The sequence below is a fragment of the Bison bison genome, unplaced genomic scaffold (genome assembly GCF_000754665.1).
Source record: "Bison bison bison isolate TAMUID 2011002044 unplaced genomic scaffold, Bison_UMD1.0 scf7180017864456, whole genome shotgun sequence".
Taxonomy (NCBI): Eukaryota; Metazoa; Chordata; class Mammalia; order Artiodactyla; family Bovidae; genus Bison; species Bison bison.
The window spans coordinates 7,996,468-8,009,731 of record NW_011495018.1 but is presented as its reverse complement, the minus strand read 5'-3'; the positions used below and the strand labels follow the sequence as shown (position 1 = coordinate 8,009,731).

The 13,264-nt window shown below is 47.3% G+C and overlaps 1 pseudogene; it reads right to left on the bottom strand.

Annotated features, from left to right (window-relative positions):
- Nucleotides 1-5,429: 5,429 nt before the first annotated feature.
- The window catches only part of LOC105002757, a 30,461-nt pseudogene continuing 22,626 nt past the window's right edge, over nt 5,430-13,264 (bottom strand).

Here is a 13,264-nt window from a genome sequence, read left to right as displayed (position 1 = left end):
AGATCAGCTTGGGTATTCATTGAAAGGACTGATGCTGAAGCTGAAACTCCAATACTTGGGCCACCTCATGTGAAGAGTTGACTCATTGGAAAAGACCCTGATGCTGGGAGGGATTGGGGGCAGGAGGAGAAGGGGACGACAAAGGATGAGATGGCTGGATGGCATCACTGACTCGATGGACGTGAGTTTGGGTAAACTCCAGGAGTTGGTGATGGACAGGGAGGCCTGGCGTGCTGCGATTCATGGGGTCGCAAAGAATCGGACACGGCTGAGCAACGGTACTAAACTGAACTGAACCCCTCCCTACATATGCTAATTGTAGCCTGTTTATTTGCAACGCTGGGGACCCTTTCAGTCATTGGGAGCAACATAGAAATCCCTGTCTCTGACATTTTATCTCATTAAAAAAAAAAAATAGCTGCACAGAACAGAAGTTTGCTCCTGGTCTCATTAGCTGCCTTCTCGTAATTGCAGGTTTTTAAGCAAGCTCAAGGCAGAGCCTCTGATGGAAATTAAACTCAAAGAGAAAGAGAACAAGAAAAACGCGTAGGAGTTGGATAATTGCATGCCTGTGTCTCTAGCGATGGGCCCAGGCAAAGAGAGCAGCAGATGGGGTTTAAATTGAAGGAAAAATGGAAATGAAGCTTAGCTCAAATGGTGATCAGAGCAAGTCCTGAGAACTATTCTGGGCAAGCCTCTAGCTCTCAAGCTAGTGTTTGGTAACTTTACCTGTTGATGGATTGTCTGTGACTTTTCCCCCCACCCCGGGACCGCCTTTCTCTCCTCTTGGCCGGGAGAGGGTTCTGGCACCTGTTCCCAGGGCTGCAGGTCACTGGACATGAGCCAGGGAACACTTGGCCTGCACTTTCCCTCCCTGCCTCTCCCGTCAGCTGCACTCACTTTCATCCAATCAGCTGCAAAGCTAACCAGGACATTTGAGGGCTCCGGACTCTCATAAAGCAGGTGCTAGATTTTTTTTTAACCTGGAATCCTGCTTAGCTTGTCCTTCAGCATGGGCAAGAGGAAGACTCATGGACTTTGGAATCAGAATGACTTGGTGTGGAATCCACTCACTGCCATCTTTGGGACTTTTAACCTCTCAGAGCCACCATCAGTAAAATGGTGATGAGAACACCCAAACTGTTAGAAAGAGCAAATGAGCTATCTCTGGGAAGTGCTGGCACACAGTAGGGACTCCATGTATGTCAGTTTCCTTGTTGTTCAGTAAGTCATGTCCAACTCTGCCACCCTATGGACCGCAGCGCCCCAGGCTTCCCTGTCCTTCACTATCTCCTAAGGTTTGCTCAAACTCATGTCCATTGAGTCAGTGATGCCAGCCAACCATCTCATCCTCTCTTGCTCCCTTCTCCCCCTGCCCTCAGTCTTTCCCAGCATCAGGGTCTTTTCCAGTGAGTCAGTTTTTTGAATCAGGTCCTTCTAATGAATATTCAGGATTGATTTTCTTTAGGATGGACTGGTTTGATCTCCTTGCTGTCCAAGAGACTCGCAAGACTCTTCTCCTGCACCACAGTTTGAAGGCATGCATTCTTCAGCGCTCAGCCTTCTTTATGGTCCAACTCTCACATCCATACCTGACTACTGGAAAAACTGTAGCTTTGAATATACGGACCTTTGTCGGCAAAGTAATGTCTCTGCTTTTTAATACACTGCCTCCATTTATCATAGCTTTTCTTCTGAGAAACAAGCGTCTTTTCATTTCATGGCTGCCTACTCAGCCTCCAATTTCCGAGAACTCCACAATGTCCTCTGAAGTGAAGGTCAGATTATTGGGGAGTTTGCAAATTGCTAGTGTTTCAGGGTTGTCTCTCTGGAAGAGACAGAGTGACTCAGTGGGAGGAGACCTGTGGGTTTGAGTCCCCTGTGACCTTGGTCATGGTCCCAATCCTTTTGGGTCTCCATCTCCCTGGTGCCATCACAGATGTGATAACACTGTTCCAGGCCAGAACTGCTCAGCAGACAAGGCTGAGTTCTGGGGAGTTAAGGTGTAAGAACAAGCTCTAGAAACTGATAAAAGGAGACCTTTACCAATAAGGCAAATCTTTAAAGTAAATGGTATCTTTAAAGTGAAGTAAATTTTTAAAGTAGATGGTATTTAAGTAAATCTTTACTGGTAAAAGGAGATCAAATTGGTCTTTTACGGGAACAGGTAACTCTGGAAACCCACAGAGGAACAAAGTTCTCAGGACTTTTATTGGAGACTCCACGTGGGCTGGTGGCATGACTTTGGTGTAGCTGGGATGGGAGGAGCTACAGCTTTGCAGCTTGAAGAATCTCGCGGACACGTGCCTGCCGTGTGACTTCAGGCAGATTCCTCACCCGACAGTGGCAAACAGAAATGCCTGTGGTAATGGATGTAAATGCTCTTTATAAACCGCAAAGCACCCACCCACCTGTTAGCTGTTTGGTCTTCCTCACTCTAGCTCCAAGGATACTCAGCTCAACATCACGTACTGGTTGGTACTTAGTTTAAAATCCCTGTAGAAGGGAGGATACCCAGCCCCTCCCTCAAAGCCCATTTATGTCCAAACAGTCTTTGAAGCAATTAACCTCTACAAGATGGTATTTAATGCAGATCAGTGTCTGAGAATAATGGCTCCCTAAAGATAATCCCTGGAGCCCGTGAATATGTTACTTTACATGGCGTAAGGGACTTTGCAGATATAATTGAGTTGGGGATCTTAAGACAGGAATATTATCCTGGATTACTTAGAGAAGCCTAATGTAATCATAGGGTCCTTAAAAGATGGAAAGAAGATGGAAGTGGGAGAGTCAGGAAAGGACAAGGAAAGCAGGGGTCAGAGCCAGAGAGAGACTGAAGAGGCTGAGCTGCTGGCTTTGAGTGGAGGAAGGAGCCCTGGGAGGCAGGCAGTCTCTGGAAGCTGGAGAGGGCGAGTGGGTTCTCCCCTAGGACATCCAGAAAGAACGCAGTCCTGACATCTGGATTTAGCCCATTGAGACTCACTTTGGACTTGGGAGTGACACATCTAGAAGACAATAAGTCTGTGTTGCTTTAAGGTGCCAAATTTGTGCAACTGGCTACACCAGCAAAAAGAAAAAGATACACAGGTAAATGGGAAACTTCTGCAGCTTGCATACAAAAATCCAAAAGCCCAGGCCCCAAAAGGGAGAAACTTGTCAGCAGCTACACTGCAGAACAGAGCTTAATGACTAAATGTCATCAATGTGGCCCTGGTCACAATGGCAGCTTTGGTGTTGAAGTTTTTTTGTTGTTGTTATTGTTTTTAATGACAAGTAGAGTAACTCGCATGAGAGAGGACGTTTTGTATTCACTGAGGTCATTGGGTCACACAGAAACAGTGGGTTCAGTTCAGGGAAAGACAGTTCCAAGACAGCATTACAAACTGGCTCATCTCCTAACCGTAAGAGACAGTAGGCACTCACTGACCTTGCTGGTGGAGAGCACACTGTTGCACTTCATTGGGTGGCAATTTGGCAGCGTGCATTAAAATTTTAAATGCACATATCTTTCGATCGAGCAATTGCATTGCTCTAATCCCATGGATGGAGGAGCCTGGTGGGCTGCACTCCATGGGGTCGCTAAGAGTCAGACACGACTGAAGCGACTTCACTTTCACTTTTCACTTTCATGCACTGGAGAAGGAAATGGCAACCCACTCCAGTGTTCTTGCCTGGAGAATCCCAGGGACAGGGGAGCCTGGTGGGCTGCCGTCTATGGGGTGGCACAGAGTCGGACATGACTGAAGCGACTTAGCAGCAGCAAACTTATCACACCGATAACCTGCACGAAAAGGGGTATGCAATGCAAGGATATTCACGGTTGATTCGCTTGCAGGAGCAAAAGATTGGAAGCTACCTAGTGTCCATCAACAGGGGACTGGTTTAATGAAATGAGGTTTTAAAAGAGTCAGGTGGGGCTTTAAGTTCTGATGTGGAATCATCTCCAAAATTTATTATTAGGTTCAAGAAAAGCAAAGTGCAGAGAATAGTGTATGTCATACTTTTGCCTAAAAAAATAATGTGTATACTTTGCAAGTGCATAGAATTCTCTTGAAAAGATAGGAAGTGGTAACATGACTGTCTCTTGGGGGAGGACTCCAGAGCCTTGAGGTCTGGCTTATTTGCCCTTCATCTTACTTTTATACTCTCACATGCCTTCATACTATATTAAAGAAAAAGAAAATTAAAGGGAAGGAAACAGAGGTCCCTGACACCAGCTCATGGGTGGGGCTGTTAAAAGAACTGGAATATGTGCTCTGTGCGGAGGGCAAGGCTTAACCCATGGAGAAGATTGGTCTCTGAAATAAGGAAGAATTTTCCAACACCAGAGCAGCCTGAAGGAGAAGCAGGGTGCCTCGGTGAGGAGCGAGTTCTCTGTAGCTGCTGGGCTGAAGAAGCTCAGGCTACAGGAATCTTTTCTGTTTCAATAAAAAAATTGTATTCGTTTATTTCTGGTTGCACTGCATCTTCGTTGCTTCATGTGGGCTTTCTCCAGTCATGGCGAGTGGGGGCTACTGTCGTTGTGGGGAGTGGGCTGCTCGTTGCAGTAGTCTCTCGTGTGGACCACGGGCTCTATGGCCCTCGGGCTTAGGTGTCCCGTGGCATGTGGGCTCATCCAGGCCAGGGACTGAACCCACGTCCCCTGCACTGGCAGGTGGATTCTTGACCACTAGACCACCAGGGAAGTCCCTGCAGGAATTTTTCTTGCGGGGCTGTAACAGGGTCTCAGGTTTTGGAGGACTTAATATAGTGCAGGAAATTTCACCTAGAATATTTTTTAGTAATAAAAACCACTTCCTTGGTGGCTCATCCAGTAAAGAATCTGCTTGCAATGCAGATGACCCAGGTTCAATCCCTGGGTTGGGAAGATCCCGTAGAGAAGGGAATACCCACTGGAATACCCACTCCAGTATTCTTGCCTGGAAAATTCCATGGACAGTGGAGCCAGGTGGCTAGAGTCCATGGGGTCACAAAGAGTAGGACATGACTGAGCGACTATTTATTTTAGTAACAAAAAGGATCCTTTAAATGTAGATAGTCCTATAATTCATCACATAATTTATAATAGTTAACTGCCTCTTAAATATAATCTTATAAATGATGCCTTCTGGAGTTGAAGGTAATGTGAATGCAATCTGTTTAAAATTACCTATTTAGAACATGATAATAGAAGTGAAAAAATGTCTCCTATGAAGTCTTCTAAGAAAGGAAATCATAACAATTTCTGATCAGATAAATGCCCTTCCATTATTAAAATGGATTTAAATAAAGAAGCATAAATAGATTTGAATAAGCATGTCAATTTCCTGGGGTTTGTCCTTCTCTACAAACTTGACTCTTTATCAAGTTGAAATTGTATTCTGGTTTTCTGTCATAAGCAAAAAAGTTCCTTAACAGCAGCTCAGAAGTGACTAACGTCATGGTGAAGCCTACTTCTTCAGCTCCTGGTGGTCCCTCTGCGCTCCAGTCCCCGGTGTAGCTGCTGTCTTGCCTCCACTGATCTTCTCAGGCACCTCTGTCCAAGGAGGACAGGTGTGATGAATCACCATTCCAGCCACAGTGTCCACTTTAACCCTCCAAATGCCACCGTTGTCAGGAGATGCCAACACAGCAACACAGCCTTTGTGACTCAGGAGATCAACCACTCTCAGGCACTATCCAACTGACTCCTGGCACAGCCAATTATTCTTCCCAAAGTCAACTGCTGGGCCCCTCCTGACCCATGACACTTCATGAGCCTCCTGATGAACGTGTTTCTGACATATTCAGCCAAGGGAGATTATTTAAAACCAATCCATGCTCTTCATTATAAATTCAGATCAGACTTGGGTCACCGTAGCCACACCCCTTAAGCACTCCTAGGCCTTCTTCCTGACTTAGGCAGCCCTGGGTCACCAGACACTCATCTGGAGGTGATAGAGCTTCTCCCATTGAACAGCTTTGGGGGGTTCTGCCTTCTATTGATAAAATTGGGTTGCAAGGGTTTGGCATGGGGCTCAGATATATGCATCTCTTGATAAACATTATCCAAATATAACTGAAGTGATTTACAACCCAACTTCCTCCTCAATTCAACATGCTTATTGATATTTCCAAAGCTTTTGGACCCCAGGTCAGGTCTTATGGAAAAGTACTGCTTCTCATATTCATCCAGCGAAACATGAACCAGTCTCCTCATGCATGTCACGATATCCTGACCTTCAGAAGAACCATATGGTCGCCTTTTTCCAAATATGTGTCCAACTTTAGAGCGAGGGATGAAGAAGAGTTGGCCTCCACCATCCAAATCTGACGTGGTATTTCTAAATTTTCTCCTTCCCAGATATTTGTGCCATTGTCACCGTCCAGTTCAATGAAATAGTTTCTGTTCAAGGCAAACAATTCTCCGGCAACTGTAGGTGATTTCATTGGGCAAGTAGCTCCTGCTGGTCCTCCAAGCTTGGAGAAGGGAATGGGATCCCATCTGAAGGGTAGCCCCCCGTTGAATCCTCCCCACAACACTGGAGATTGAACTGAGGTGAGTGTCAACACTGATGGTGTTGGTCACCAGGCACCCAGTCCTCCTGGACGACAGACAGCAAAGGCTCAGTCACATCACAGTTGCTCTGGTCCTTTCATCCTCAGATCAATCCCCCCAATAACTCAATCCAAGGAGTTAGTTTTGAACATACTCATCTAGTTCTTCATCCAAATTGCTGTTCACAGGTAAAACTTCCTAAAGAAGCTGGGCTGGCATGTGGTCTAGGAGGCTGCCGATGGCCCAGGGCCAGGCATACAGATTTCATTGTAGAAACAAATAACACGGCCAGTCGCTCACAAATCCACTGAGTCAGACTTGTCTTTACATGCTGTGTTCCTTATATGTGGCACGTCTCTGCAATAGCCAAGACCTTACTCAGAAGCTTACTGAAGGCATGTTTCTGATAACCCAGGTCTCTCAACGACTGATCACTTTCATTAAAAATTGTACCCAATGAAGAAGAGAATTTCACATTATCTTTCTTCTGGATCTTCAGTGTGGCTATCTATGACGTAAACGATTTTGTTTGCTTTGAATTATCATTCTAATATTCAACTTGGACCTGGACTTAAACAGGGATAGAATTTGGGGTGGTGGGGGTGTGGTGCAGAGTGATCCATTGGAGCCAGACACCTTGATAAACCCATTCTTGAGTGGCTGAGTCACTTCACTGAGGTTGAAATAAACTAAAAGGAAAACCATCCAGGTTGCAGTTATAAAAGGCCATCCACACGGTGATGCTTCCCTCTGTAGACATAGTGTAGCTGAAGGGCCTCTTTCAACGTCTTGGAGCAGAATCTGCTGGAGCTGTAACCTGGTGCTGAAGGCTGGGCCTGGACTGGCGCGGGAGTGAGCAACTCTGGGGATGCAGTCTTAGGCTGGGGGAGGTCATGCTTCTGTGGTTTCACCTCGAGAAGCCTGGCTCCAAACCGCATCACATGAGGAATTTTACATCTCCCCAATGCCTTCTGCCTACCAAGACTGACTGAATCAGAGCCTGGAGTCTGGGCTCCATTCTGGCCACATCCACACCTGTCCCATGCGAAGTTCAGATTGTCTAAAAAACTCCAGTCTGATCATCTTGCAATCCTTCCAGAACCGTCCAATGGTTTTCCACTGTAATTAGGACAAAGGTCATGTCCTTTGAAGGCCTGAAGCCCCTCTGAGTTCTGTTCTCCACCGGTCTTCTTTTTTAATTCATTCATTCATTCGTTTTTGGCTGTGCTGGGTCTTCAGGGTTTGCGTGGACTGTCTCCAGTGGCGGCGAGCAGGGGCTCCTCTTCGTTGCATTGCTCAGGCTTCTCAATGCAGTGCCTTCTCCGTTGTGAAGCTCGGGCTCTAGAGCTTGTGCTCAGTGGTTGTGGCACACGGGCTTAGTTACCCCAGAGCACGTGGAATCTTCCCAGACTAGGGATTGAACCCGGGTCCCCTGCACCGGCCGACAGATTCTTAATCAGTGCACTGCCAGCGGAGTCCGTCTCCACTCATCTTGCCCTGTCATTGACTCACGTGGATGCAGTCCAGTCGCCCGCCACCATGAACTTACCAGAAGCACCGCTAACACATTCACTGTGCCTCTAGTCTGCCCCTGGTTATTATTTTCCAGTTTGATTAAAAACGCGGGTGCACATATTACCTCTTTCAGGTATTATCTAGGGGCAGAGACAGCCGCTTATCCCATTACAGAAATCATGTGCCAAGAATAATGATCGTGTCTCAGAGGAATCTAACTACATCACTTCAATAAAGTCAAAGCATTTACATTGCTCTTAAGGAAATCGGGTGTGAACAAGAATGACTGACTTGTTGTTAGCGGAGGTGCCAGTTCTGGATGGAAACTCTGCCAGCCGTGATCAAAAGCACAGGGCTGGGAATGATGGGTCTACTGTAAATACGTCAAGTCTGAGATTCAGGAGGACAGGGTTGGGAATGATGGGTCTACCGTAAATATGTCAAGTCTGAGATTCAGTGTGCAGTTGGTTGGATGATTCTGAAGAAGTGGGGAGAGTTCTAGGATGGAGACAAGGCTTCAGAAGCATCACGATTTAGGAGGTGGTTCAAACTATTTGAGTGACAAGGTCATCCAGCAAATGGGTGTTCAGTGGATGTTTCTGGGGCAGGTGGAGAGAAACAGAGAGAAGGTGCAGAGAAAAGACCGTGGGAGCCTAAACCAAGGAGTGGAGAAGTTTAGAGAAAGAGTGCTGCTGCTAAGTCGCTTCAGTCGTGTCCGACTCTGTGCGACCCCATAGACGGCAGCCCACCAGGCTCCCCTGTCCCTGGGATTCTCCAGGCAGGAACACTGGAGTGGGTTGCCATTTCCTTCTCCAATGATGAAAGTGAAAAGTGAAAGCGAAGCCGCTCAGTTATGTCCAACTCACAGCGACCCCAGGGACTGTAGAACCAGGCTCCTCCGTCCATGGGATTTTCCAGGCAAGAGTACTGGAGTGGGGTGTCATTGCCTTCTGCTCGAGAAAGAGTAACAACGTGGCAAAAAAAAAAAAAAAAAGACGAGAAGCCATCTCAATAATCCAGGCCGGAGGAAGGAGGAGTCTGCAGAGACTGAGTCAGGTAACATTTGAGGACCAGGATGAGGTGGAAGTCAGAGAACAGAAGACAGAGCTGACAGCAGGGCCTCAACAGATGAAGCGGCTGCACCCCTCTGCACATTAAATAAAGCTAAAAAAAATAATAAAGACTAGTGTGCCTGTTTTCTAGCTCCTCTCTGGCCCACAGGCTTCTTTTTCCAACCTCATAGTGTGTGAGTTTCATGCATGTGCTGTTGAAGTCACTTGGCTTTCAGATGCTTGCCTTTCATCTATTTAAAGCAAAAAAAAAGGGAATGTAAAGGCATCCGGTATCAGCCAGGGTTCTCCGAGGAAATAAAACCAAGTATATGAAGAGATTTATTTTAAGAAGTTAGAGCATGTGATCACGGGGGCTAGTAAGTTTGAGTTTCACAGGGCTGGCAGGCCAGAAACGCAGGCAGGAGTTGCTGTCACAGTCCTGAGACGAAATTTCTTCCTCTTAAGGAAACCTCAGTGTTTGTTCTTCAGGCCTCCTGCTGATTGGATGAGCAACCCCTGGCCTTACTGAGGGCAATTATCTCCTTTATTTGCGGTCATCTGAGCATAGATGTGAACCACATCCACTTTCCAGAAACACCCAGGTTAGCATTTAATTAAATATCTGGCTGATGAAGAAGAACCATCTCACCTCCCAAATCATGAAAACTGCCGGTCTCCTGCTCCAGGCAGACTTCTGATGAATTGTAGCATTTCTTTAATAAAATACTGGAAAATGGAAGGGCGTGAGGGTCCTCCTGGTGTGTGTGTGTTCAGCTGCTCAGTTGTGTCTGACTCTTTGTGGCTCAGTGGATGGTAGCCCGCCAGGCTCCTCTGTCCATTAAATTTTCCAGGCAAGAATACCAGCATGGGTTGCCATTTCCTACTCCACGGGATCTTCCTAACCTGGGAATCCAACCCACATCTCTTGTGTCTCCTGCATTGGCAGGCAGATTCTTTACCACTAGCACCAATAAGGTCCCTCAAATAAGATGTGAAAAACCAAAAGAAGCTGAAATTCACTTTTTCAGACTATGTTTTTCATCTCCTTCAGAATTCCATCCTCTCCTCCTCCCGCCACAGCCTGTAAGATACAAGAAACCGTCTTATTATTTATCCTGCAGAGTAGCTGCAGAGTAACCTCTCTGGGCATGTTAGCAAGCAGACATCTTTACAACCACAAACCATGGGGAGCTGATCACTCCCACGCTCTGCTCTTCCGGTGTATTTTACAAGACTAAATCGGTCCTCCGAGCTGGCTGATTTTTCCCTCCCTTCTTCTCCTGTCAACCAGTCAGTAACATGAGTGGATGAAAACTTGGGGTCTAACCTCTACCATCACAAGGGTAGTGAGGTCCCCTGAAACACCCACACAGCCACCACTGAATGATCCTCTTCCTCCCAACAGCATATGGCTGATCCAAAGTGAATCCAATTGCAGGGCTGGTCTGCAGTTTGAGTCCTTGCTTTAGGTTAGGATGGAGGGTGCAGGAAGTTGAAAAGGCGTCTCTGGGATTCAGGTGGCACTAGAGGTAAAGAACCCACTTGTTTTCTCCTCTAAACTGCAGGAGACATAAGAGATGCAGGTTTGATCCCTGGGTCAGGAAGATCCCCTGAGGAGGGCATGGCAGCCCACTCCAGTATTCCTGCCTGGAGAATCCCATGGATAGAGGAGTCTGGAGGGCTATGGTCCTTAGGATTGCAGAGTCAGACACAACTGAAGCGACTTAGCATGCATGAAAGCAGATAAATAAAAACAGGAAGCTTACCACCCAGGGCTGGGGCGAGGGTGAGGCTAGTGAGGTGCTGGGGGCCACAGGAATTTAAAGAGGTGCTCGTTTTCAAATCCATGATGGTATTGAATTAGCACCTCAGAGTGACTCTTTCCTGAAAATTTACACCCTAGGTGCCTCACTCTAGCCCTGGCCCTGATACCAGCAGAATATCCCCATCAAGGAACTTCTCGTGGATATGCAGGTTTGGGACTGGTTCCCAGCGTCATGTCTGGAATGATCACTGCAGCTGATCCGGGGGCCTGGTTAGGCTTGGGAACCACTATCCTGGGACCAAAGTGTGTGTTTTCACCTCCAGCTGCTGGTGTTGGCAGCCCCTGTGGGTCACAGTAAGGATATTGACCTTTACTCCATCTACGCAAAGAGGGAGCCACTGAGGGCCTTGTGGAAGAAGAATGATGTGGTGTGACTTGGATTTGAAAAGAATCGCTCTGGCTGTTTGGATTGAGAAATAGATGGAGGTGGGGCAGAAGTAGCAAGAGTAGCAGCCACGGCTAGACATGAAGTGATATTTGTCCATCAGACCCAGAATTGTCTGGAAAAGAAGCACCAATGAGGTGAACTTGGGGGTAGTCTGGGGGTGAGAGAGAAAGAGGGAATCAGGCTGTACGACTCCAGGACTTTTAGCCAGAACAACCAGAAGGACGGGCTCTCCACTGACCTGTTGTGAGGAAAGCTGTAGGAGAGGCGGGGGTGAGGCAAGGTCAGGGCTCGGCTGGCTGAGTCTGAGATGCCCAGGTAACTCCTAAGTGGGAATGTCCCACAGCAAGGAATGGACGGTCTGAGTTCAGGGGAGCGGTCTGGATATAGACACCAATTTTGGAGTCATTAATGGTGTGGGATGAGCAGAATTCGAGAAAGGAAGGGGTCTAAGATCTGAGTCCTGCCCCCTACAGCCCCCAATCTCAATGATGAGTGTGTGATCCAATAACAATGCATGGATATTGGTGGGGTCTTTTAAAATCAGAGATCGTTCACATTCGCTGTCTTGACAGATACTGGGTGAATGCTTTTTATGTGGCTGACTACAAGGCTCCACAGTCCAGTTCTAAGCCGTGTCCCCTGGGGCCACCCTTGCCAAGCCTCCTCCAGACTGATCCTGGTTGTGCCATCACACTCTGTCTTCTGCATATTCCCTTTCCTCTCTTTAAAGAGCTCTTCCCATTTCTCCAGCTGACAAGTCCACCTCACTCAGGAACCAGATCACAAGTCCCCCCCTACATTAGCAGATTTTTAGGGGCTACACGTATCAGGAGACAGCCCCAATCTAGGTTGGGGAAAGCAGTGGGAACATGATGGGCTTCAGTTGCTAAACCACAGTGGGGAAGATAGAGGCCAGGCCAGAAAGAGGGACTCTGAGGAGGGGTAGGGTCCATGGAAAGTCACATTCCCCACTCCCTGCGTATTTGAAGCAAAATGGGGAGTTTGACGGGTCTCTTCAAAATGCACCAGACTTTCCCGGCCCTGGGCAGGGAGGCGGCTCTGTTCTCTGGCTCTGTAACCCTTTGCAGCTTGTTTGCTCTGATTCCTGGTTTGTTGTCAGCCTCCCGGTGTAGACTGTGAGCTGGTGGAGGGAAAAAGTTGCATTTACTGAACAGCGTGTGAATCAGTGGCCAGAAAGCAAATAGATGCTCAGTAAAGAGAGTACAGTGAAGAAGGAGACACAAACTCTGAGATGGAACAGGTGTCCCAGAGACACACAGACTCTCATCTCTGCTCCCAAACCACATGCATCCAGGCTCCAGGAGACCAAATTCACAGCTCCCACCTTTGCCTCTGGAAGACCAAGTGCTTGTCCAAGCTGTTCACATCCACATAACTGAAACTGTGATGCAGTCTATCCTCTGACATTAAAGATTAGGAAATACCAGCTACCCAGTAGCCCAGCCAGCCTTCGGCAGTGGGACTCCATTAATAGGAGGATTTGTGGTCAGCTGTCCTGGAGATTTCTCCTATATCATCCACGGCACGCATGGTGACTTTTCATTGTGATTTCCAGGAGTGCATGTGTCTCTTAAGAGGCGATCACTTGTGCACTCGTGGATATAGAATTTCACGTCTCTAACATACAAGTATTTGTATATACAAACACACACACACACACACACACACCCCTCCCTCAACACAGAAGGTGCATAAGAACAAGGACTGCCAGTCTCCTGATTGCACGGGAAGGTGCTGAGTCTTCCGAAGCTACTTCTGTCTGGAACGCCGTCTCCATGGAAACCTTGAAACCAGACAGGACTAGGCCAGGCTGAGTTATTTGTCTCCTAAATAAGCAGCCACAGCAGAGTCCAGACCCTGCGGCTAAGAGTTAATAAGATGACAACCTTTCAAATAGACAAGCACTACACTTCTCTGCCTCTAAATACTGGGTCGCATAGAGCAGA